This window comes from Balaenoptera borealis (genome assembly GCF_965194805.1).
Source record: "Balaenoptera borealis genome assembly, chromosome: 18".
Lineage (NCBI taxonomy): Eukaryota > Metazoa > Chordata > Mammalia > Artiodactyla > Balaenopteridae > Balaenoptera > Balaenoptera borealis.
In genome coordinates, this window is record NC_138877.1 from 10,151,208 (window position 1) to 10,173,350 (window position 22,143).

Consider the following 22,143-nt stretch of genomic DNA (forward strand, 5'->3'; position numbering starts at 1 on the left):
AGTGGGGACCACTCTTCATCACGGTGCGCGGGCCTCTCACTATCGCGGCCTCTCTTGTTGCGGAGCAACAGACGCGCAGGCTCAGTAATTGTGGCTCACGGGCCCAGTTGCTCCGTGGCATGTGGGATCTTCCCAGACCAGGGCTCGAACCCATGTCCCCTGCATTGGCAGGCATATTCTCAACCACTGCGCCACCAGGGAAGCCCCGAAGTTTTTTATCATTGACTTGAGAATTTTAACATAATGTGTTTGGAGAAGGTCTTTTTGCATTGAGATAATAAGGTGTTGTATTAGCTTCATGGACTTGTTTTATCCAGTTCTTTCCCCAGGCTTGGGAAGTTCTCAGCTATTTTTTCTTCAAATATAATTTCTATTATCTTCTCCTTCTGTTTTTCTGGTATACCCATTAATCTTAACATTGCTTCTCCTAATCGAGTCTGATAGTTCTCATAGGGTTTCTTCAGTTTTTAAAAACCTTAGTTCCTTCTCCTCTTCACCTGAATTGTCTCTGTTCCTGTCCTCAACGTCACTTATTCTCTCTTCATCTGATCTGCTTTATTTCCATTGCTTTCTAATGCATTCTTCATCTCCTTTATTGAGTTCTTCAGCTCCAGAAGTTGTTTGGTTCTTTTTTAGAATTTCAGTCTTTTTTGGTAACATACTCCTGTTCATCAATTTTATTCATCAAGTTGTTATATTGCTTTTTTTTGTGTTTTCTTATAGCTTGTCAAATTTCAACATAATAGCTGTTTTGAATTCTTTATTGGTCAGATCACACTAGTCCATGTGTTTGTGTTTGGTTGCTGGAAAATTGTCATTCTTTTTGTGATGCAGTGTTCCTTTGATTTTTTTCATAGTGTTTGATGACAGGTGTTTCTGTCGTTGCATTTGAAGTAGTGAACATCTTATTTAGGCAAGGCTTTGTTTATTTTGAGCCTAACAGTTTAGTAGGTTGGTAATTAGGAGTATTTTGTTTTCTAGGTGACGCTATATAGCACAAGTTTTTGTTTTTTCTTACCACCACTGACTCTTGGCTAAGGTTGGGAGCCTGTGCATAAAAAAAGCTGACGGAGAAAAAGGAGTGGCAGCAGAGTGGGAAGAGGTGTGTGCTCGGCACTTGGGGCTTTGAGGGTGCCCACAGCCCAGTAGGGTGATCCTGGAGTTGGGGTAGCAGGGGTGGGGGGTTGCTCAGAGGTCCATGGGTCCAAAATCTTGCCAGGATTTCAGGGCAGATAGCAGGATACACTTTCCCTCAGTTTTCTTTACCATCTTCCCTTTTGTGTCCCTACCTCCAGTCACTATGGTCTCGCCTCAGAACAATGGGTTCCTCCAGCTGCAGAGGCTGGGCAGACCTCTGCCTTCTCTGCCAGAAAGGTCTTGTTGACCTTATGCTGGACCTGTCACCACCTCCCTTGCTTCCCAGCCTCTTGCAAGGTCCTGTCCACTCACTGTTGGGTGAACAGATGTTTGGATCTCTTGGGTGTCCTGCTGTGCTGTGCAGAGGTGCTTTTTTTGGGTTATGGATGTTCTGATTAGCTGTAAATCGAAGGGGAGTGATAAGAGGAATGACTCATGCCACAGCGATGCTGATGTCACCCTCTTTTTTATTTCTTTTTGGTGTGGAAATCTCTTTTTATAAAAAATTGGTACTCTGGAAATTCTATCTTGCATACTTAAAGTTAATTTTAAGATGAGTACCTTAGCCTTTTTCAAAATTGACACAAAAAGTCTCTTTTACTCTGATCAACAGCCCCCCCCTCCCAACTTTCATGATAATGTTGCCCAGCATTTTAGGCAAATGAGACTTGTTACTGTGTACAGTGCTTGTTTGTATTCTGCTTTCATGTTGACAGTTTCTTCTTTCTTTTTCTTTTTTATTAAAGGTGATTTTAAGCTTCTATTTATTTATTTAGGCCGTGCCACATGGCCTGTGGGACCTTAGTTCCCTGACCAGGGATTAAACCTGTGCCCCCTGCACTGGAAGCTCAGAGTCCTAACCACCGGACTGCCAGGGAATTCCCCTACAATTTCTTTTTTTTAAAAAATTTCTCTTACCAGGATTTCACAGTTCTCTTTGTATCTTTCAGTATCTCTTAAATTCCTTTTAAATTTCTTTTATGTTTGTCTCTTAGTCCTGCATTTTAGGTAGTTTCTTCAAATTGCTGATTTTTATGACTATCCATCTTTAATCTGTTTAACTGGTCCAGTGAGATTTTGAAATCAGCCATTACTTTTCATTACAGTTTTTTGGTTCCCCCCCCACCCCCCACTGTCTTTCTGGTTATTCTCAGCAGCTCTTCCTGCTAGCATATTTTGTAATTTCATTTTAAAAAATTTCTTCAACATTTCATCCATTTGGTGATTAAATTTTAATATCTGAATTCAGTGGTGCATGCATCTCACATGTGGTGTTCATTTTCTTATGTGTTTGGTGATCCTTGAGTAGGACTCAAGTTTTGTTGAGCTTAATACTTGGGGAATTTGGGAGACTACATTAAGAAGGTTTTTTTTTTAAGCCCACAGAGGATTTGCTTTTATATCTGCTAAGATATAGGATTTATTATATTCTGGGAACTTTCTAGGGTTCATGCTTAAAGAATGACTCTCAGGTTCAGCTTTCCTCCTTATAACCGGTACAGTGTTGATATGGACATTTACCCTCTTGCATCTCCATGTGCATACTGCCTACTGCCCAAGTTTCAACTCATTCTATTTTTATGGGGATGGAGAGGTGGGGAGCATGGAAGTGATGGAGCATGGAAATGTCCTTGTATATTTTTCTTTGTATGAGTTCAGTAATATGATAACAGTGTTCTACTGGATCAGTTGGGCCCTTCATAATATATAGACTATATTGATACGGATGTTCAGTTTTTTCAGTTGTGCTTGTTGGGCTCTTCACTGCTTCTGGTGATATTTAGTTCTCTCTCCCCTCTTCCCTTCCAGTTTGGACTATCATGCTCTCAAGTCACTAGAATTCTCTTGTTTTACTATTGCTACTTTTCATACAAGCTTACTTCGTTTATTATATGTAAGTATCCACATTTCATTGACAGTACTAATTAAAAATTTAAAATGTATTTCTGTTGTGTAGTTATATTAACTTTGTTTGGCCTTTTTGCTCTGATTCTCATTTTGTGTACCTCTTTTGGACTCTCTGAGTCTCCTGATGTGCTTGTTGGTTTTTCTTTATGCAGTTATATTTGTAAATGGAATTCTAAATTAGTCATTATTGGTAGCAGGTGTGGGCTTCTTTAGCAGTTGTACAAATCAGGATTATTTTGTCTGGATGGGTCCTTCCAAGGGAATGGGTAGCTGTAGTTCTTTCTCCGTGGGTTATCCCTAGTATTGTAAATGAACTGAGACAGGCTTTAAAAATAGGGTTATTTTTAGGGTATGTGGGCTGGGAGCACATTGGTAGGGCTTGTGTCTCCTGTGAACAAGACAGATGGCTGTGAGAGCATTTGGGTCACAAAATCCCAACTTGATTTATCTTGCAGTCTATGCCAAGTCAGGAAAAGCTCAGGTGCAAAGTCTTTACCTATCTTAATTTTGTTTTGGTTTCTGGTGGACTTTCAAAATCCTATTGTCTGGGGCTTCCCTGGTGGCGCAGTGGTTAAGAATCCACCTACCAACGCAGGGGACATGGGTTCGAGCCCTGGTCTGGGAAGATCCCACATGCCGCGGAGCAAATAAGCCCGTGCGCCACAACGACTGAGCCTGCGCTCTAGATCCCACGAGCCACAACTACTGAAGCCTGCACACCACAACTACTGAAGCCCGCGCACCTAGAGCCCGTGCTCCACGACAAGAGAAGCCACTGCAATGAGAAGCTCGCGCATCGCAATGAAGAGTAGCCCCTGCTCGCCGCAACTAGAGAATGCCCGCGCTCAGCAACGAAGACCCAACACAGCCAAAGATAATATATAAATAAATAAATAAATTTACTTTAAAAAAAATATTGTTTTCTGTGTTCTTTGAGCTGAGGTTATTAGCAGGAATTAGGAAAGGAGTTGCTGTAGAAATAAGAGTATGCTGTTGGAAATTCTGTTTGCTTGTTTGTTAATTACGGTGGCCCAAACCTAGGGAACTTTTATCTTCTTGTCTTCATTCAGTCCCCCACCCCCTAATTCTGAGTTGGGGTGGTTTACTGAGTCCTGGTTTTGCTTGTGTTGACTATCAGTGTTGTCAGTGATCTTCTGATTTCTAACACTGCTGCCATTTTTTCCCCTTAGTTTTCATTTCTTTGGCCATTTTAATGGATTCGGGCAAGAGGAGAGAGAAATGTTATTATGAAGTTGACCACTGTAAAATCAGAAACTACTGAAAAATATTTAAAGGTTTACTCTTATTTTCAGGTTGAAAAGTTCTTTCTTAACTAGAGATAAGATTTTGATGATTTTATTTTTTTACATTCATCTCTTATTCATGCAGATCACTCCTTTCTATTTCCTCCTTTCTCCCCATGTCTTTTCTGTTGTTTTTGTTGAGTTTTCAGTGTGCACTGTGAGGTGGAAATCTTAATGGGTTTTGTTTGTTTGTTGTTTTATTTCCAAATAAGAAATTTGTTCTTTCCTTTCTCCTTCTCTCCTGACTCGCTTTAAAATACCTATCTATCTATCTATTTATTTATTTCAGGTTGAAAAATCATAGAGGTAATTTCTTAGGTCAGAGTTTTATAAACCAAGTTTCAATTTGTATAGAAAATCTCAGAATGAATTACACACAAGAAGAATATTATTTAATGAGTTTTTTAAAAAAAGTGTATTTATGTACTGGGTTGTATTGCAATTAAAAAAAAGTTTGAAAGTCATTGTCCTAGCTTTAGGCTATGGATTGTACCCTGTGCATCCTTGAAGAATCCATTATTTAAATGAGATCTTCAATAAAGCAATTGAAGGTCAGGAAAGGCCTTTTCCTCTTCTCTGCAGCAACCTAAAACTATTTGTTGAAGCCTAGTGGTTCCAGTGAATACTGTTACAGGTGTGGAGGAGGTAGGCCAGACTGTGGTTCTAGGCTACTCATCAGCTACAAACAGAGACTTCTGCTTTTTAGATATTTTATACGTTAGAATATACGGTGGGAGATTTTGTTTGAAAATAGAGCTCAGCTGCTAAAGAGTGTTTGAAAACCATTGTTAGATAACCAAGGTTTTGAAACTAAATTAGGCCTTGTCTTTAAATAAACCAACATAATACAGGCAACATTTGGATATTTTTTTCTTATTTAATCATTGTATTCAACCTTTAGTTTTGTCTCCTGCTTTTCTAGAATGAAATGTGACAGTGAGCAGCCTGTCATCATCCTACTCGTTTTTGCTGTGTTTTCAGTCTTCACAGTTTATTTTCTTCACCCTGTCACCAGTGAAGATAGGATAAAGATATTGCACATGGTGCAATTTACAAATGTCTGTGAAAATCCCTTGTAAACATACAGTGAGAGGTTCCCAGAAGTTCTTGGTTCACGGTGCCCTTAGCATTTCATTATTTTTTCATAGAGGCAAAAAATAATATCTAATAGGTACAGATAGCTTAATAAGTATTTATGGTCTAAGAATTACTTTTTCATTGAAAGAAAAAACATTTCCTTTTTATTATTAAATAACGACAGTTACTTATTGATGGATTATGTGTGTCTGTTGGGCATGTGCAAGTTCTGAAGTCTTAGAATTAGATTAGACACTGCCACCTGCATTTCCTATTTTATATTGATTTCCGTGCAGTACTTTTTATCACATCCACTGCCCTAAACCCAGTTTCTCAAAGATATGGTAACCATCAAAATGCATTTAGAATGATCTCACGTTGAAATGGAACTCCTTCGAGCTAGTAGTTCACATGGTATCTGACAGCTCTTGAGAATTGCTGTGTTTTCCTTGATAATTAAAAATATCCCACAGTACCTGTGAGTTTGCTATGAAGTCTAGGGTGTTTGAGAAGTCTTGGTGCACAGTTTGGTAACTATAGGTGTAGTGCTTTACAGTTTATATAGTGTTTAAGCAAATAGTTAGTATCTGCATTTTCTAGAAGAGAAAGTGGAGCCATCTTTGTAGGATAAGCTATAGATATTTTGCACAAGGCTAATCTACTGAGCTGTCTATTTGCATCTCAGAAGACAGTCTGTATTTTAAAGTTTATTTCTGATTGGTATTTTTAAAATGTAGTTCATTTTCTGTGAGTTTTTATCCTTTTAGTGGAAGAAAATTTGTTTGCCAGGGGATTGAAAAGAAATATCTTCTTTCAAAGTGAAAGATAATAAAACCATTTTCTGTATTGACATTTTTTCTGTTGCAAGCTTGTTTTCCTGAGAAAATTTAAAAGAAAGAGATCAAAAATTAATTTTCAAGTAAGTAATTGAGTAACTGCATTAATGGATCTGTGAAGAACAGGTCATATTTAACCGATATTGTTGGAGAGCTGAATAGTAAGAATTGCAGATAACTAGTAGGAGTATATGATACAGTAGGATAATAGAATTGTAGAGTTTTAGATCGGAAGAGAGGTGGAATGAGGATGGAGATGAGAATTGGGTCTTCTGATGGAATTCATTGCATCATCTAACTGAATTGAATTCAGTTCACTTCCTTTTAGGATCTTGCAGTGGGAGGTGGAGGGAGATTGGTTGGGAGGGAGGGGGGAAGGAAGAGGAATGCTTTGTGAGAGAGAGATTGTGATTTTATTCTTGTTACAGGCAGAGGTGTCTTTGACAGTTAAGAATGTTTGCATTCTTGGCTCCTGCCACAGTATAAAACCTTGAATATCTGTTGCTTACTCTTCATTTGAAAGTTCAGTTTTAAGAAAAAAATGTTAATTAATAAGAGCTGGAAGGATAGGCAGTTCTTAATACCTATAGATAATTGGTTTGTTTTCTTTCTTTAAGGATTGGTTTTTAAAACTATTACCAGTACTTTGAAATAACACATCTGTAAGAGTACTGTCTTCAATCCCAAGTTCAAATCATGTCTATATTTCATCTTTATGTACAGTAGGAATAATTTTGAATTCTCTATTTCCCATTAATTTAGATCTGTACATATATTTCCATTTTATTTCACTTCTTCCCAGAGGTGCTTTTAATTTTGGTGTATGTTGTAGTGGTGCTTGTTTTACAGAAGTGTCATTATTATACCCATATCTGCACACACATACACATTTGAGAATAATGCTTTTCTCACTCCTCAGTGTTAGTATAGATGAGTTGATACAACTTGTTCTATGTAATGACTGCATAATATTCCACGGTAAAGGTTTACTACATTTTTTTTAGCTGTTTCCTTGTCGATTTCATTAGGTTTTTTTCCATGTTTTTTCACTATAAACAGAGCTGAATTAAAATTCTTACACATTTATATCACATTTTCATTCAACTGTATGTGGGATAGAGTTGGAAGAGAGGGATTGCTGGGTTGAAGGGAATATGTCATTAAAATTTAATAGATATAATTATTACGTTTCTTTTCAGGCAGGCTGTAATAATTCACATTTCCAACAGCATCTGACAAATCAGTGGTTTTCAAATTGTTCCCTGGGGACTTTCTTGACAAGAAGAGTCAAGGGCATTGGGGTACCCATCCCCCAAATTCAACCAGAGCAGTTCTCTTTTAATCTGTTCAATATATTGGACATTGCTATAAAATATTGGTTAGAAGAATGAGTTCCATGATTAAAATAAGCCTTGAAGAATCATTGCTCTGTGTAGTTAGATTTTTTCCTAGATCAAATTAGACATTGAGATCATTGATATTTTGGGTCCCTTATATTTTGGCTCCCCATTCCTGTAGAGTGTTTTTACTGAATCATACTTTAAGTAGTTTGAATTGTACTTTGGCTTGCATTGAGGGATAAAAATAAGTAACTAAAACTCACTTTTTTGCTTATTCTAGGTACGTTACTGGGTTATCCTTTATATCACTCATTGACCTAGTAAGGGTTCAGTGAAGACTCAGAAAATGGTTCATTTCCTCCTGAGCAACTCTTGGACGTTGTTCATCTTATAGTTGATATTTCTGTTTGTTTTATTCATCTGATGTTCTTTGAAGATAGTTTGTTAGTGGTTATTTGTTATGTACCATAATTATAGTGGTCTGTATTTTAGTCTTAAGTGAAACCAAGAAGTTAGATGTGCTCCTGTGACTGTTTCCAGTCACATAACCATGTAAGCAGCTATGGTGTAGCTCCAATTCTGTCATTCAGGAGCTTTCTGATCCTGGGCAGATAAATGAACTTCTTTGACATTGGTTTCTTCATTCATTAAATAGGGATGATAATAGAATGGGAGTTGACTATTTCTCCAAAACATTTTCCAGTAAATTCAGTGACTGGTTTTATAGGCTTTTAATGGGTTTCTTGATGGAAGCCTCAAAAAAGAAGAAGCCAAAGTGCAACCCACCAAAGGCGAATATGTGGGGCTAAGACAAATGTGGCTCAGATTTGGAGCTTCAGATGTTGTTTAACCCACTTGAAATATTCCTTCCTTCTTTCTTTCCTTCCTTCCTTCCTCCCTGTGCATGGGCTTTCTCTAGTTGGGGCCAGCGGGGGCTACTCTTTGTTGTGGTGCACGGTCTTCTCATTGTGGTGGCTTCTCTTGTTGCGGAGCACAGACTCTAGGTGTGCTGGCTTCTGTAGTTGTGGTACGCGAGCTCAGTAGTTGTGGTGCACGGACTTCAGTAGTTGTGGCACGCTGGCTCAGTAGTTGTGGTGCATGGGCTTCGTTACCCTGCGGCATGTGGGATCTTCCCGGACCAGGGCTCGAGCCCATGCCCCCTGCATTGGCAGGCGGGTTCTTAACCACTGTGCCACCAGGGAAGTTCCAAACCCACTTAAAATATTAAATGAAGTGTTCCTTAACTTTCTTTTTTGAGTCATGAACCTTTTTAGGTATTAAAACCTCTGAACCTTCACCTCAGAAAAATGCACATTTTCACACGTATGCAAACTTTATGTACTGTTTGAGATGAGTAGATGCTTCATAGACCTCTTGAGGCCCGTTTATGGGTTTTCTACATGGAACTTCAGTAGAACTGGTCTGGAGTAGTGGTTCTCAATCTGGGGTGATTTTGTCCTGCAGGGACATTTGGCAATGTCTGGAGAAATTTTTGGTTGTCACACTAGGGGTGGTGGTGGCATCATGTGTGTGCCTACTGGTGTCTAGTGGGCAGAGGTCAGGGATGCTGCTAAACATCTTGCATAGGAATACCCCTATTCCCACAACAAAGAATTCTGAGCAAAAACGTCAATAATGTTGAGGTTGAGAAACCCTGATCAGAGGAAGAGATGAGTTGGCGCTCTTTCAAAAATGTAACTGTTCTTTGGGTTTCTTTGTTGATGGTTGGGTAGTAGATAGTTCAAGGTTGTAGTCTCTAGGCCTCACTTTGTATTGAATATTCTCCCTTCAGGTGTTTGCATAGTTTATTCTCTTATTCTTTTCCAGGTTTCTGTTCAAATTGTCACCTCCCACTTACCCTTTATTTCTTAACAATTCACATTGCCTAACACACAGACATACTTAGTTGTTGTCTGTCTCCCTCCAACTTTAAATAAGTTTCATGAGCACAAGAATCTTTGTTTTTCTTTACTTTCGTATCCCCAGTGGCTAGAACAGTGCTGGGGTATGATAACAGATGCTCAGATGTTTGTTGCTGAAAGAGCGAATGTCATGAGCCTGTGTTGTGGCAAGTTTGTGTTTATTTTGGTAAAGCCCTATGTTTCAGAGATCAGATGTGCAGATGGTAGAGTTGACCACCTCTTGTGAAAATTAAGGCTTTTATCTAAGTCCTTACCTGGATGGTAGCATAAGCTAAGAGTGTATCTGATGGCTAAGCCAGAATTAAAAAAATAAATTTATTTATTTATTTATTTATTTATGGCTGTGTTGGGTCTTTGTTTCTGTGCGAGGGCTTTCTCTAGTTGTGGCGAGTGGGGGCCACTCTTCATCGCGGTGCGCGGGCCTCTTACTGTCGCGGCCTCTTTTGTTGCGGAGCACAGGCTCCAGACGCGCAGGCTCAGTAGTTGTGGCTCACGGGCCTAGTTGCTCCGTGGCATGTGGGATCTTCCCAGACCAGGGCTCGAACCCATGTCCCCTGCATTGGCAGGCAGATTCTCAACCACTGCGCCACCAGGGAAGCCCAATAAATTTGTTTTTTAGCTGCTCTAGAATATGAGTCAAGTACCTGAAGTTGTATTCTGTATTGCTCTCCAGACTTGTTTGACCATGGCAATTACCTAAGACGCTCCTTAAAAATGTAGAATCTGAAGTTCCTCCCCAAACCTACTGACTCAAAATTTCTAGAGGAGAGATCAGGACATCTTTATTAGAAACAAGTAAACAATGGAATATTACAAGATACAATGGAATATTACTTGGTCATAAAAAAGAACAAAACAGTGCCATTTGCAGCAACATGAATAGACCTAGAGATTACCATACTAAGTGAAGTAAGTCAGACAGAGAAACGCAAATATGTTATCACTTGTATGTGGAGTCTATAGAAATGATACAAATGAACTTATTTAGAAAATAGAAACAGACTCATAGACATAGAAAACAAATTTATGGTCACCAAAGGGGAAAGCATGGGGGAGGGGGGATAAATTAGGTGTTTGGGGTTAACAGATATACACTACTATATATAAAAAAGATAAACAACAAGGACCTTCTGTATAGCACAGGGAACTCTATTCAATATGTTGTAATAATCTATAGTGGAAGAGAATTTGAAAAAGAGTGTGTGTGTGTGTATGTGTATGTATATATATCTGAATCACTTCCTGTACACCTGAAACTAACACAACATTGTAAATCAAGTATACTTCAATTAAAATAAAAAACAACACCAAATAAACAGGAAAAGGATAGTCTTCAACAGATGATACTGGAGCAACTGGATTTCCACATGTAAAAGAATGAAGTTGGACCCCATCTCAAACAACATGTAAAAATTAGCTCAAAGTGGATCTATGACCTAAGCAGCTAAAACCATAAATGCTTAGAAGCAAATACAGGGGTAAAATTTCATGACTTTGGAGGTGTGATAATAGATTTTTAGAAATGGTAACAGCAGCATGAGCAATAAAAGAAAAAATGGATAAATTTGACTACATTGAAATTAAAAAGTTTTATGCCTCAAAGGACATTATCAAGAAAGTGAAAGACAACGTACAGAATGGGAGAAAAATTTGCAGGTGATATCTGATTAGGATTTAATATCCAGAATATTTAAAGAACTCTTGCAGCTCAACAGTAAAAGAACAAACAACCTAATTAAAAAATGGGAAAAAGACTTGAACAGACATTTCTCTAGAATCTATGGATTGTAAAGTATCCATAAGATCCTAAGTATATACCAAAAAGAATTGAAACCAGGGTTTTGAAGAGATATTTGTACACCCTGTTCATAGCAATGTTATTCACAATAGCTGCAAGTGGAAACCACCCAAGTGTCCATCAACAGATGAATGAATAAACAAAATGTGGTATATACATACAGTGGAATATATTCAATCAAAAAAGATGATGAAGTTCTGATACATGATAAAACATGGATGGATCTTGAAAACATTATGCTAAATGAAATAAGCCTGACACAAAAGGAGAAATACTGTGTGATTACACTTATATGAGATACTTAAAATTGGCAAATTCATGGAGACAGAAAGGAAATTAGAGGTTACCAGGGGCTGGGGAGAGGAGAAAATGGGGGGTTATTGCTTAATGGTTAATGAGTTTCTGTTTGGGATGATGAAAAATTTTTAGAAATGGATAGTGGTGATGGTTGTACAACATTGTAAATGTAATAAAAATGGCTAAAATGGAAAACTTTGTGTTATATATATTTTACCACAATAAAAAATTAATAATGTATTAAAACTGTTGAATTTAAACAAAAAAACTATTTCAACCAGAAAGTGTTTAAATGGAAAGTGAATTGTATGGTATGTGAATTATATCTCAGTAAAGCTGTTTTAGGAAAACAAAAACAAACACAAAACAAAACAAGCATCCTTGTTTGGACAGCACTGCCACAGAAGAGAGTTGGGTTGATTTTAGCCAGGAAGAATATAAGATAGATAGATGTTGGCAGTTATCTATCATAATCATAGAAAAATCTTTGTAATTCTCCCATGGAATGAGAAGCAGCTTCCCAGTTAGGATGGTGCAGTTGCAAAATATCCTAAATAGGCAAAGAAATTTGGAAATCTGGAATTATAAGACATAATTTGGTTAATCACTGAAAAAAGTATTAATGAGACTAGATTAAAACGCTTGTACATACCTTCAAAATTAATATCTTCAGGAATATCTTCAAATGCTTATGTACTATGATGGTTTTGGTATGTCTTACCATTAAGAGAAATTTACTGAGCAATTTATCAAGTTGAACTTTTTGGTGGACTTTAACATCCAGACTTATCTTCCAGTTTCCCCCACCCCTGCCCAATTTATTCATTATGTTTTACCTACAAAGTACATAACTTAAAATTTTTTTTTAACTTTATCATGGTAAGAACAGTTAACATGAAATTTACCTTCTTAAAGTTTTAAGTTTACAGTACAGGAAGTACATAACTTTTGAAGGAAATTTGTTAATTATTATTCTGGATATCCTATTACTTTTAATTAAGTACAATTAATAATTATACTTTATTCTGCACACACAATGGTATGGTCCGTAGGTATCAGTATGGATGGTACATTTATGCCCATTTCATTGTAGTCTAAAAGAGATACAAGTGTAGCATTATGCAAGATATATTGGGTTTTGGATTGAAAGCGTAGGTCTCTCTGAGTTGGCACTGTTTAATTTACTTACACTGAGCACCTTATTACTGAACACAGCGGCTCTTTGTAAACAGTTTTTCAATCTGAGTTCTCTAGGTGAGGGAAGGTTTAGGGACAGTAACAGGGATGCCATGGAGATAAATGACCATACCTGTCTTGGTCTGAGAAAGGGTCAGGATGCTCTCTATTCAGGGGTAAAGCTTGCCTACTGTTGTCTTAACCATTTTCTCCCACTCAACCGTACTTCTCTCCTGTTTTCTATCATATCCTTCCCTTGAATGTTTTGTTCTCTTCCTGTATTGTGTCTATGAGCCTCTCATATATTCCAGCAGTCTTCTTTTTTTTTAAATTTATTTATTTTGTTTTTGGCTGCACTGGGTCTTTGTTGCTGTGTGCGGGCTTTTCTCTAGTTGAGGTGAGCAGGGGCTACTCCTTGTTGCTGTGAGCGGGCTTCTCATTGTGGTGGCCTCTCGTTGCCGAGCACGGGCTCCGGGGATGCGGGCTCAGGAGTTGTGGCTCGCGGGCTCTAGGGTGCAGGCTCAGCAGCTGTGGCACACGGGCCCAGTTGCTCCACGGCATGTGGGATCCTCCTGGACCAGGGCTTGAACCCGTGTCCCCTGCATTGGCAGGCAGATTCTCAACCCCTGCGCCACCAGGGAAGCCCTAGCAGTCTTCTTATGTTCTAAATGGTATGTCTCTCTCTTTGGAAGTTCTAAAATACAAATCTCATTGCTCTCTGCGTTCTTTAGAGAACAAAGAAAAACAGACAATAACTGCCTTATGTGATAAAGACCAAACTACTTATCAGGGATATAGAAGAACCTGAGATTAACTGATCTCAATTTCTTTTATAATTCTCTTCACCTATATATGCACATATGTCCATACACACATGCACATTCCAGTTAAATCACTCTGTTAACATCACTGTTGCAGTACATGTTTCTGTAACATAAATTAGCTCTGTGATAAGTAGAGGAATGATTTAAGTATAATGTGGAAGTATCATCGGTCATAAATGTCTTTTTTTCTAGCACATTAGTGTTTTGAAGCATTCAAGGGCAATCTTTCTTCCAAAGATAATATTTTAACATTGTATGCAGATAAGAGCTGAAAATCCTCAGTGCACATCAAAACAACAGTGAGATCAGATCACACTTCTTAGAATGGCTATTATCAAAAAGACAAGAAATAATTCTTGGTGAGGATGTGGAGAAAAGGAACCCCTTGTACACTGTTGATGGGAATGTATATTGGTGCAGCCACTTTGGAGGACAGTATGGAGGTTCCTCAAAAAATTGAAGCTAGAACTGCTCTGTGATTCAGCAACTCCACTTCTAGATATTTATCCCAAGAAAATGAAAACACTAACTTGAAAAGATAAATGCACTCTCATGTTCCTTGTAGCATTATTTACAATAGCCAAGATGTGGAAACAATCTGAATGTCCACTGACGGATGAATGATTAAAGAAAATGTGAGACACACACACACAGAGAAATATTATTCAGCCATAAAAAAGAAGGAAGTCCTCCCATTGCAACAACATGGATGGATAAGTCAGAGAAAGACAAGTACTGTATGAATGCACTTATATGTGGAATCTGAAAACAAACCAAAACCTTGAACTCATAGCTTCAAGAAACAGATTGATAGTTTCCAGAGGCAGGGGATGGGGAGGTGGATGAAGTGGATTAAGGAGATCAAAAGGTACAAACTTCCAGTTAAAAAATAAATAAGTCATGGGATGCAATGCACAGTATGGTGACTGTAGTTTATATCTTATTGTATATTTTAAAGTTTCTAAGAGAGTAGATCTTAAAAGTTTTCTTCACAAGAAAAAAGTTATAACTATGTGGTGATGGATGTCTACTAGGTTTATTGTGGTGATCATTTTGCAGTTTATACATATATTGAATCATTACATCACACACCTGAAACTAATATAATGTTAATATGTCAATTATATCTCAGTGCAAATTTAAAAAAAAGAAATCTTAAAATGTGGGATGATGTTATGTTTGAAGTTATATTAGATCTAGGTGTTTGACAAGAAGATTGTTTAAATTTTTTGTGCTATGAAGGAAAATGTTCTGTAAGTGATCCATAGATGCAGTGCAAAAAGAAAAAAGCTGAAAATCCAGATGAAAAATTGCCTCTGTTTGTTACAAGCAGAAGATTTAACAGTATCAGGAATCCCTAATCTTTCTGTTACGCTGTCTGCTACAGCTGCAAATGTAGGTGAAATATCTGTGAGGCTATTTTCCCCACTTTTAACAAAAAATTGAAGGCTGTCACTGGATTGCATTTTTAATTTTGCTAAATTTTTTCCTGTTAGAAGTAAGTACCTTCAAGAGCCTACATTTGAAGGGGAAAGCCTGAGCTCCAAGATTTAAGGCTGAGGAGTTTGATTATGATGATGAGAACAATTGCCAGTGGATACTGACCATGCTACTGTTTTACTAGGATTGTTGTTGTTTTGCTAATGTTCTGTTATAACCGTTATTATTAAGTGTTGATTTTGCAGAATGTGAGGTTTTTCTAGGAACACACTTGTGTTGTAACAGGTACCTGTGCTTGTCTTTTTCTCAGACCTAGCATGTCTTTGTGCTTTTGTTCATGGCTCAGTGTTTCCTCTGCCCTGAATCCTCACTTAGACACCTTATTGTCTTCCACAGCTTAGATTAAATTCCATCTCTCTGTGATGTGCTGCTGACAACTTTCTCTACTGTCTTTGATAGAATGAATTGTTCCCTCATTTGTGTTTCCTTTAAAACATTGATTTTATATGTACAAGTCAGTGATTTTTAGTCATTGCCCTCCAAACATCATTCATGTCCATTTGTAGTCACTCATTTCTCACCCCTAGCCGACAACTAATTTTCTGTTTCTACAGATTTGCCCTTTATGGATGCTTCATGTGAATCTAATCATATATGAATAGTCTTCTGTGTCTGGCTTCTTTTACTTGAATAATGTTTTTGAGGTTCGTCTTCGTTGTCTTCTATATCAGTAATTTGTTTCTTTTTACATCTGATTAGTATTCCGTTGTATGGATATATCACATTTTGTTTATCCATTTACCAGTTAATAAATATTTGGATTGTTTATACTTTTTGGCTATTAGGGTGCTTGTTGCTAAACTTAGTAAAAATCCCCATGGAACTTTTTCAGATGCAGGGGTTTGGGCCTGAGTACTAGGGGATTCAGTGTGCTCCAAAGATTGGAAATTATTAGGTTAAGGGAATAGGTGTTGGGAATCAGATACAGATTATTTCCAGTTTAGTTGCTGGATAACTTTAGCATAGTTGATCTCTCTGATCCTCAGTTTCCTCATTTATAAAATGGGCATAATGTATAATTCATCTTATTATTAAGAATATTTGGGGAAAAAATATTTGTTGAGTGCTTTTTGCCCATCGTGTTATGCATTAGGTATACAGCAGTGAACAAAATAGGATATTTGTTCTCTTACAGTTTGTAGTTTAGAAGGGGAAACAGACATTAGAGGATAAATATTTACAGTTATGATTAAATTCTTTGAAGGAGAAGTACAGGGGTGGTGTGAGATCATGTAGTAGAGATTTAATTTAGCTTGGGCAGATTTGGGAAAGTGTCCCTGAGGAATTGACATATGAGACTTGGAAAATTAGTGTTAGTCAGGCATGAGGGGAAAGAGTGACAGAGAAGAGGAAAAGAATAGCACACACTTAGAAGGATTTTGGTTTGAAGCCTTTAAGGAATAGAGGTATGACTTGAGTGTAATGAGAAAGTGGTCAGATTAGTATATGTTGAACTTATTTTTAGGTCAGTGGGAACCTATTTAAGAGTTTTAGGTAAGGCAGTGATATGAAGAGATTAGCATATTAAGATCATTCTGGCTGCTGTATGAAGAATGAATTGGAGGTGGCTTCGATTAGGTTGTGGTGAAGTAATGGACAAGTGAAGGTGAATTCCATTTATGTTTTCAGGTAGCATTTACAGAACTTGTTAATTGCTCTTAAGTGTTGAAAGAGAATTTTCAAGGGTCACTGCCAGTTTTCTGGAGGTAACAAATTGGATACAGTAAGACACCATATACAGAGAGAAGATCGAAGAAGTGTTTTTTGGAGGGGGAAGAAATTAGGAGATGATTTGTTGTTTGGTTTTGAGTTTTTTTAAGTTCAAGATGCCTTTAAGAATACCTAAGTGGAAATGTTAAGTTGGCAGTTGTATATGTAGACTGGAGTTCAGAAGAGAGCGCTTGGTGGGGTAAAGTCTTTGGAGTAGCTTTAAGAAAGCTTAGGGCTTAAGCCTTGGAAGAAAAACACATAGACCAAAAAGTGAATAGAGGGGACAGAATTGAGCTCTGATGAATTACTAATATGTAGATGTTGGATAGAGGAGAAAGAAACAAAGGAGACAGTGGCCAGTAAGGTAGGAGAAAAATCAGGAAAAGGTAAAGTGTAGTAGAAACCAAAGGAAAAGTGTTTCAGGAAGGAGGCTGCTGTCAACTGTGTGTCATACTGCTCAGATCAATAAAATTAGGATTAGAAAAGTGTTCGTTTGACTTGGCAACATGGAGGGCAGTGATGACTTTTAGTTAGTTATTACTGCATAACAAATCACCCCAAAACTTAATGACTTAAAACAACCATCATTTATTAAGCTCCCAGTTCTGCAGGGTGGCAGCTTGAGTTTGGCTTAGCTGGGTAGTTCTACTGATCTGGGTTAGCCTTAGCTGATTCATGTGGGCTTGCTCATATATCTACAGGTAAGTGTCTGTGGTCACCTGATGGTTTGTCTGGGGCTGGGTTCGTTCATGATGATCATGGCTGGGATAACTGGGGACTCTCTCTATAGCTCTCATTTTCTACTGGGATAACTTCTGTGCTTGTGCACTTGTTAGGAGCAGAGTTCCAAGGACAGTAAGTCAATAAACTCCAAAGCACAAGCACTTTTTAAGCTTGCCAGTGTCCCAGTGACCAAAGCAAGTCCTAAGATCGTCTCAGATTCAAGGGCTGGAAAAACACTCTTCTTGATGGGAGGAGCCACAAAGTCACATTGCAAGGGTGTAGATACAGGGAAGAGAAAAATCTTTCGTCGTTTTTGAAGTCGGCCACACTGATTATGGCAAAGGCATTATTGCTGGTGATGGAGGATCCTGGAAACAAGATTGGATTAGTATGAAAAGCTAATGGGAACTGAAGAAGTGCAGATTACTTTTTGAGAAGCTTGGCTATGAAGGTAATTTGAGAGAGAAGACAGTAGCTGGAAGGGTATTTGTAGTCTAAGCAGGCATGTTGTACTTTCTTTCCCTTCCTGCCTGAATGCCTTCCGTCCACTCAAGAACAGAGTACTTATACTGAATACTGAGGGAAGGAGGATGCTGATGCTGAGGAAAGAGGAGATAACTAATGAAGTGAAAGTCTTTGAGAGACCTGTAGAGGATGGGATCCTGTGCACTTGTGAAGGGATTAGTTTTTGATGTGAGGAGGCTTACGTACTCTTTGGTAACATAAAGGAAGGAGGGAATAGGTACAAATGTAGTAGATAGGCAAGTAGATTTAGTAATGGGAGACTGGGGAAGTTTCTGTTTGACAGAGCTTCTGTTTTCTCAATGAAGTAGAGGCAGTCTGCTGATAGTGGGGGGTTGTACAAGAATGTGTGCTTGGGGTTTGATGTGAATAGAGAAAGTACATAATTTTATCCTGTCAATGAATGGGACATTGAGCTGACTACTGACTCCAAAATACCAATCATTCAGTAAATGAGAGATATTATCATTATTTATATAAAAATACTACTTTAAAGGGATTTGACAGAACACTTTGTGTTATTAGTTAGAAACTGGTGCTAGTTGAGGAGTTCTAGGACCTGGGGCTCTTTTTCTGTCTGAACCAGTTAGTTTAATGCTACTCCTGTCTGTAACATTGATGGTTCTTAAAAAGAATGTAGGCAAGAGAGTAACCATATGTTTAACCTTTTATAAATAAACATTACCAAAAATATGAACAAAATGGGCCTGCTTTCTAAAAGGACTTCCTAAAGCGTTAAAAATTACTTTGTATTACCAGAACATATAGTAATAACTATTAAATATACTTAATTTGAATTAATAAAGATAATTCAAGCTGAATGGTGAGTTCCCATTTATATGGAAAAAAGCTTTTTGTTATAATAGTTGGAAAATATGTAAATGTAGTCTTAAGGTTATATATTTAGGGGAGAATAACGTAATTTATTTTGTCTCTTTTTTTCTTAGAACACACTCTCATTAGTTTTTTAGTTGTCTCTGGCCAAGAATAAACCCAACTCCTTATACTATGTAATGACTATGTACTGGAAGGGTTGTATTTATGGAGGGCACCATCTGCTGGTTATAAGAGGTACCGGTTCTGGGAAGCCTGCCTTTTGCAATTGTCAGACTCTTCACAAAATCTTGTTTTCCTTCTAATTCCACCTTAAACCTGCAGTAAAGTCCCAGGAGGAAGAACAGCTTTTCATAAACGTGGCCAAGTAGAGATTCTAGTAGTGGCTTGATTTGATTTCTGTGTCTCTGAACATGTCACATATTGGATTTTTAAGAAAAATCATCATGAAAATGGCAGATACCTGTCTTTATTCCCAGATCAATTAAAAAATGACTATTGCTATTGCTCTTACCCTTGCTCTTTAATCCAGTGAATGCTTTGTTCTTTTTTTCCATTCATTGAAAGGATCTTAAATATTTTTACTACAGTCTTTATTAGTTTCATCTTGTGAACATTTATTTACATCTGGTAATATCAGAGGGAAGAATGAAGGTTTCATTGTTTTTTTTTCCTTTCTAGGGCTGTTAGTATGATTTTTACAATTACTGATGTTTCTTTTAATTAATGATCCTTTTCTTTGAACTTATTCAGTGGTTGTGTAAACTGTTTAGTATTAGAATATTTTGTGTTTTATTTATTGTTCATTCCAGACCCCAAAATATAAATATTTATAACAATATGCATATAATGATATTTGAAATTAATATATACATATATACTATATACATTTATATGCTATATATAAATGGATTCTGAAACAGGTCAGTTTTATATAAATAATTTTTTAAGTTATCATTTTCTCATTTTCAATGTATCCGCTCTACCGTAATGTGTATTATTGAAATTCCACAAAGATGAATGTCAAATAATTTCTTTGACACTATTTAACCTCAGAGGAGCAGCTATATATTAATGTATCTTTTCCCTTTGACTTCAGATAACAATTGATTAGCCTATTTCTTTCCTGTAACCTTCCTTTCTTCTTCTGCATTGCTCCCCTTCTTCTCTCTCTTTCTCCTTTCCTTTTTTCTCTTACCTTATAATTCGGTGTTCATTCCTGTTATTCTCCAGAAAGGTCTTAAAGAGATCAACTTACCAAGTCCAAGGGAGTATTTGCTGAGGTTATTTTGTACCAGTGATGTGTATTTCTAAAGTAACTAACCCTATATACCACCTCTTCATCTTCATTTTTTTTCTAGTTTAAAAAAAAACATTTTTCTATCTTTCTTGACCCTCTTTTCTCTCCTGATTTCCTTCCCCCCCATCAATATAGATATTTCTCAAAGTTCAAAGTTCAGTCTTGGTATCTCAGCTCACCCTACACATTTTTTTTTATTGATCTTGTAAGCCCACAAAACATGAGCTATACGTGGTGCTAAAATATTTTCTGTCGTTGACTTTTCTCTAGAACTTCAGTGCTACATCTCCAGTTGCCTTGTATTCCAAACTTAATTTTTCCAAAGGCTTGATCTCTCTCTGGTTTTCCCTATCTATGTTATAATGAGGGCATATATTGTATGTGTTTTGCTTACCATTGTATTCCTCGTGCCTAGAGTGCTGTATCACACCAAGTAAAATCTCGGTAAATATTTAAGTAATTGACTTTCCAGGAACAAAGGCTTTGAATCTTGTAATCATCTTCTACTTTTCTCAAATAATCATTCATGGTCTTTGCATCAGTTTTCTTATTTTCCAGTCATTGCCTGCAGTCTGTACCTTATTAGTTCTTACCTGGAACTTTGTGGCAATTTCCTAACTAGTTTTACTGTATTTGATTTCTCCTCTGTCTAGTCTGTACTTCCTGTTGGAGCCACCATCTCTTAAAATAGTTCTGGTCATTGATTCAGCAAGTATTTCCTGAGCACCTACTTTGTTCTAGGCTCTGTAAGGATGCCTAAAATGATATATACTCTCTTTGTCTTAAAGGAGCTTACAGTCTAGTAGGAGAAACAGACATAGAAATAAGTTTACTAAATACGATGTGATAAATGCTAATTATGATACGTTCAGAGTTTGCCTAGCTGTAGGGGAAGGAGCCTAGCTCTGCCTGGAGAGGTCGGGGGAAGTTTAAACATAGACTTGAGAGTTTAATGTACATGGAGTTTGCTTAGTAGAGAGAGGCCAGTAAGTATATCTTACTCTGAGGAAACAGCCTGTGTATATTCACAGATGTATTTCAAACCTCTGCTTATAATACCATTGCTTATAAAACTGAAGTACAGACTGAGTAACCTGCTTCTCTGTTGGCTCTATCTTTTCCTTCTTAGCTCCCTTTACTTCCTTCCACTTTTTGCTTCTGTCATGGTTTTAGACCAGTAACAAATTCTGAACTTTCTTCTCTGAGATTTATTCAAATTGTTTTCTCTGTCCTTTTGTTCTGTATATTATTAATATTTCATCCCCATCTACATATGGAAGTGGGTTTTCTTTCAATCTTTTTTTTTTCCAAGCTGGTTTTTTGTTATTTCTGTTGATAACTTCAGAATTTATTGTGATTTAATTATTTAGGGGGAATGTTTATTTCCTTTGTAGATTTTGAGATCTGTCTTAACTCATTTTGCCCTCTAGTCACTGCTAAAAAGTCATGCAAGTAACAGGCACTTGATAAAGTTTTGACTATATGGATCAGTGTAGTCTACAAAGGCACCATGTCTACATTATTTAGCTGCGGTCTGTGGTCACAATCGTGTATCTGTTGTTATGGAAGATGAACAGCTTTTGCTTCTGTTGAGGTAAGGCAGAGAGACTTTCTTCTATTCCAGGTTCTGTGGAAAACTGGGAATCCTGTCACATTTATATTTTCCTTCCTATGGAATGATTTGTCGCATTTGCTGAATATCTTCTTTGGTTGAAGGAACACAGACAGCTGTGGGCTTGATTCTTGCTTTTCCTAATCTGAGGTCATGAAGTTGTTCTCCTACATTATATTCTAAAAGCTTTTACATTTGCTTCAACATTTAGGTCATTAATCGACCTGGAATTCATTTTGTATATGGTGTGAGATAATGGGTACAATGTCATTTTTTTTTCCATAGAGATATGAAAGTGTCTCAGAACTTAAAAAATTTTAAAC

The 22,143-nt window shown here is 37.2% G+C and overlaps 1 protein-coding gene and 1 pseudogene across 8 annotated transcripts in view; one reads left to right on the forward strand and one right to left on the reverse strand.

Annotated features, from left to right (window-relative positions):
- LOC309615649 (small ribosomal subunit protein eS6 pseudogene) overlaps positions 1 to 12,532 on the reverse strand; it is a 35,188-nt pseudogene extending 22,656 nt beyond the window's left edge. The window contains exon 1 of the transcript XR_014249807.1: positions 196 to 12,532. The product of XR_014249807.1 is annotated as a small ribosomal subunit protein eS6 pseudogene (transcript). The remainder of the gene's footprint in view (positions 1 to 195) is intronic.
- The window catches only part of PDS5B (PDS5 cohesin associated factor B), a 201,216-nt gene that overhangs the window by 48,668 nt on the left and 130,405 nt on the right, over positions 1 to 22,143 (forward strand). The gene's annotated exons all lie outside the window — the stretch shown is intronic.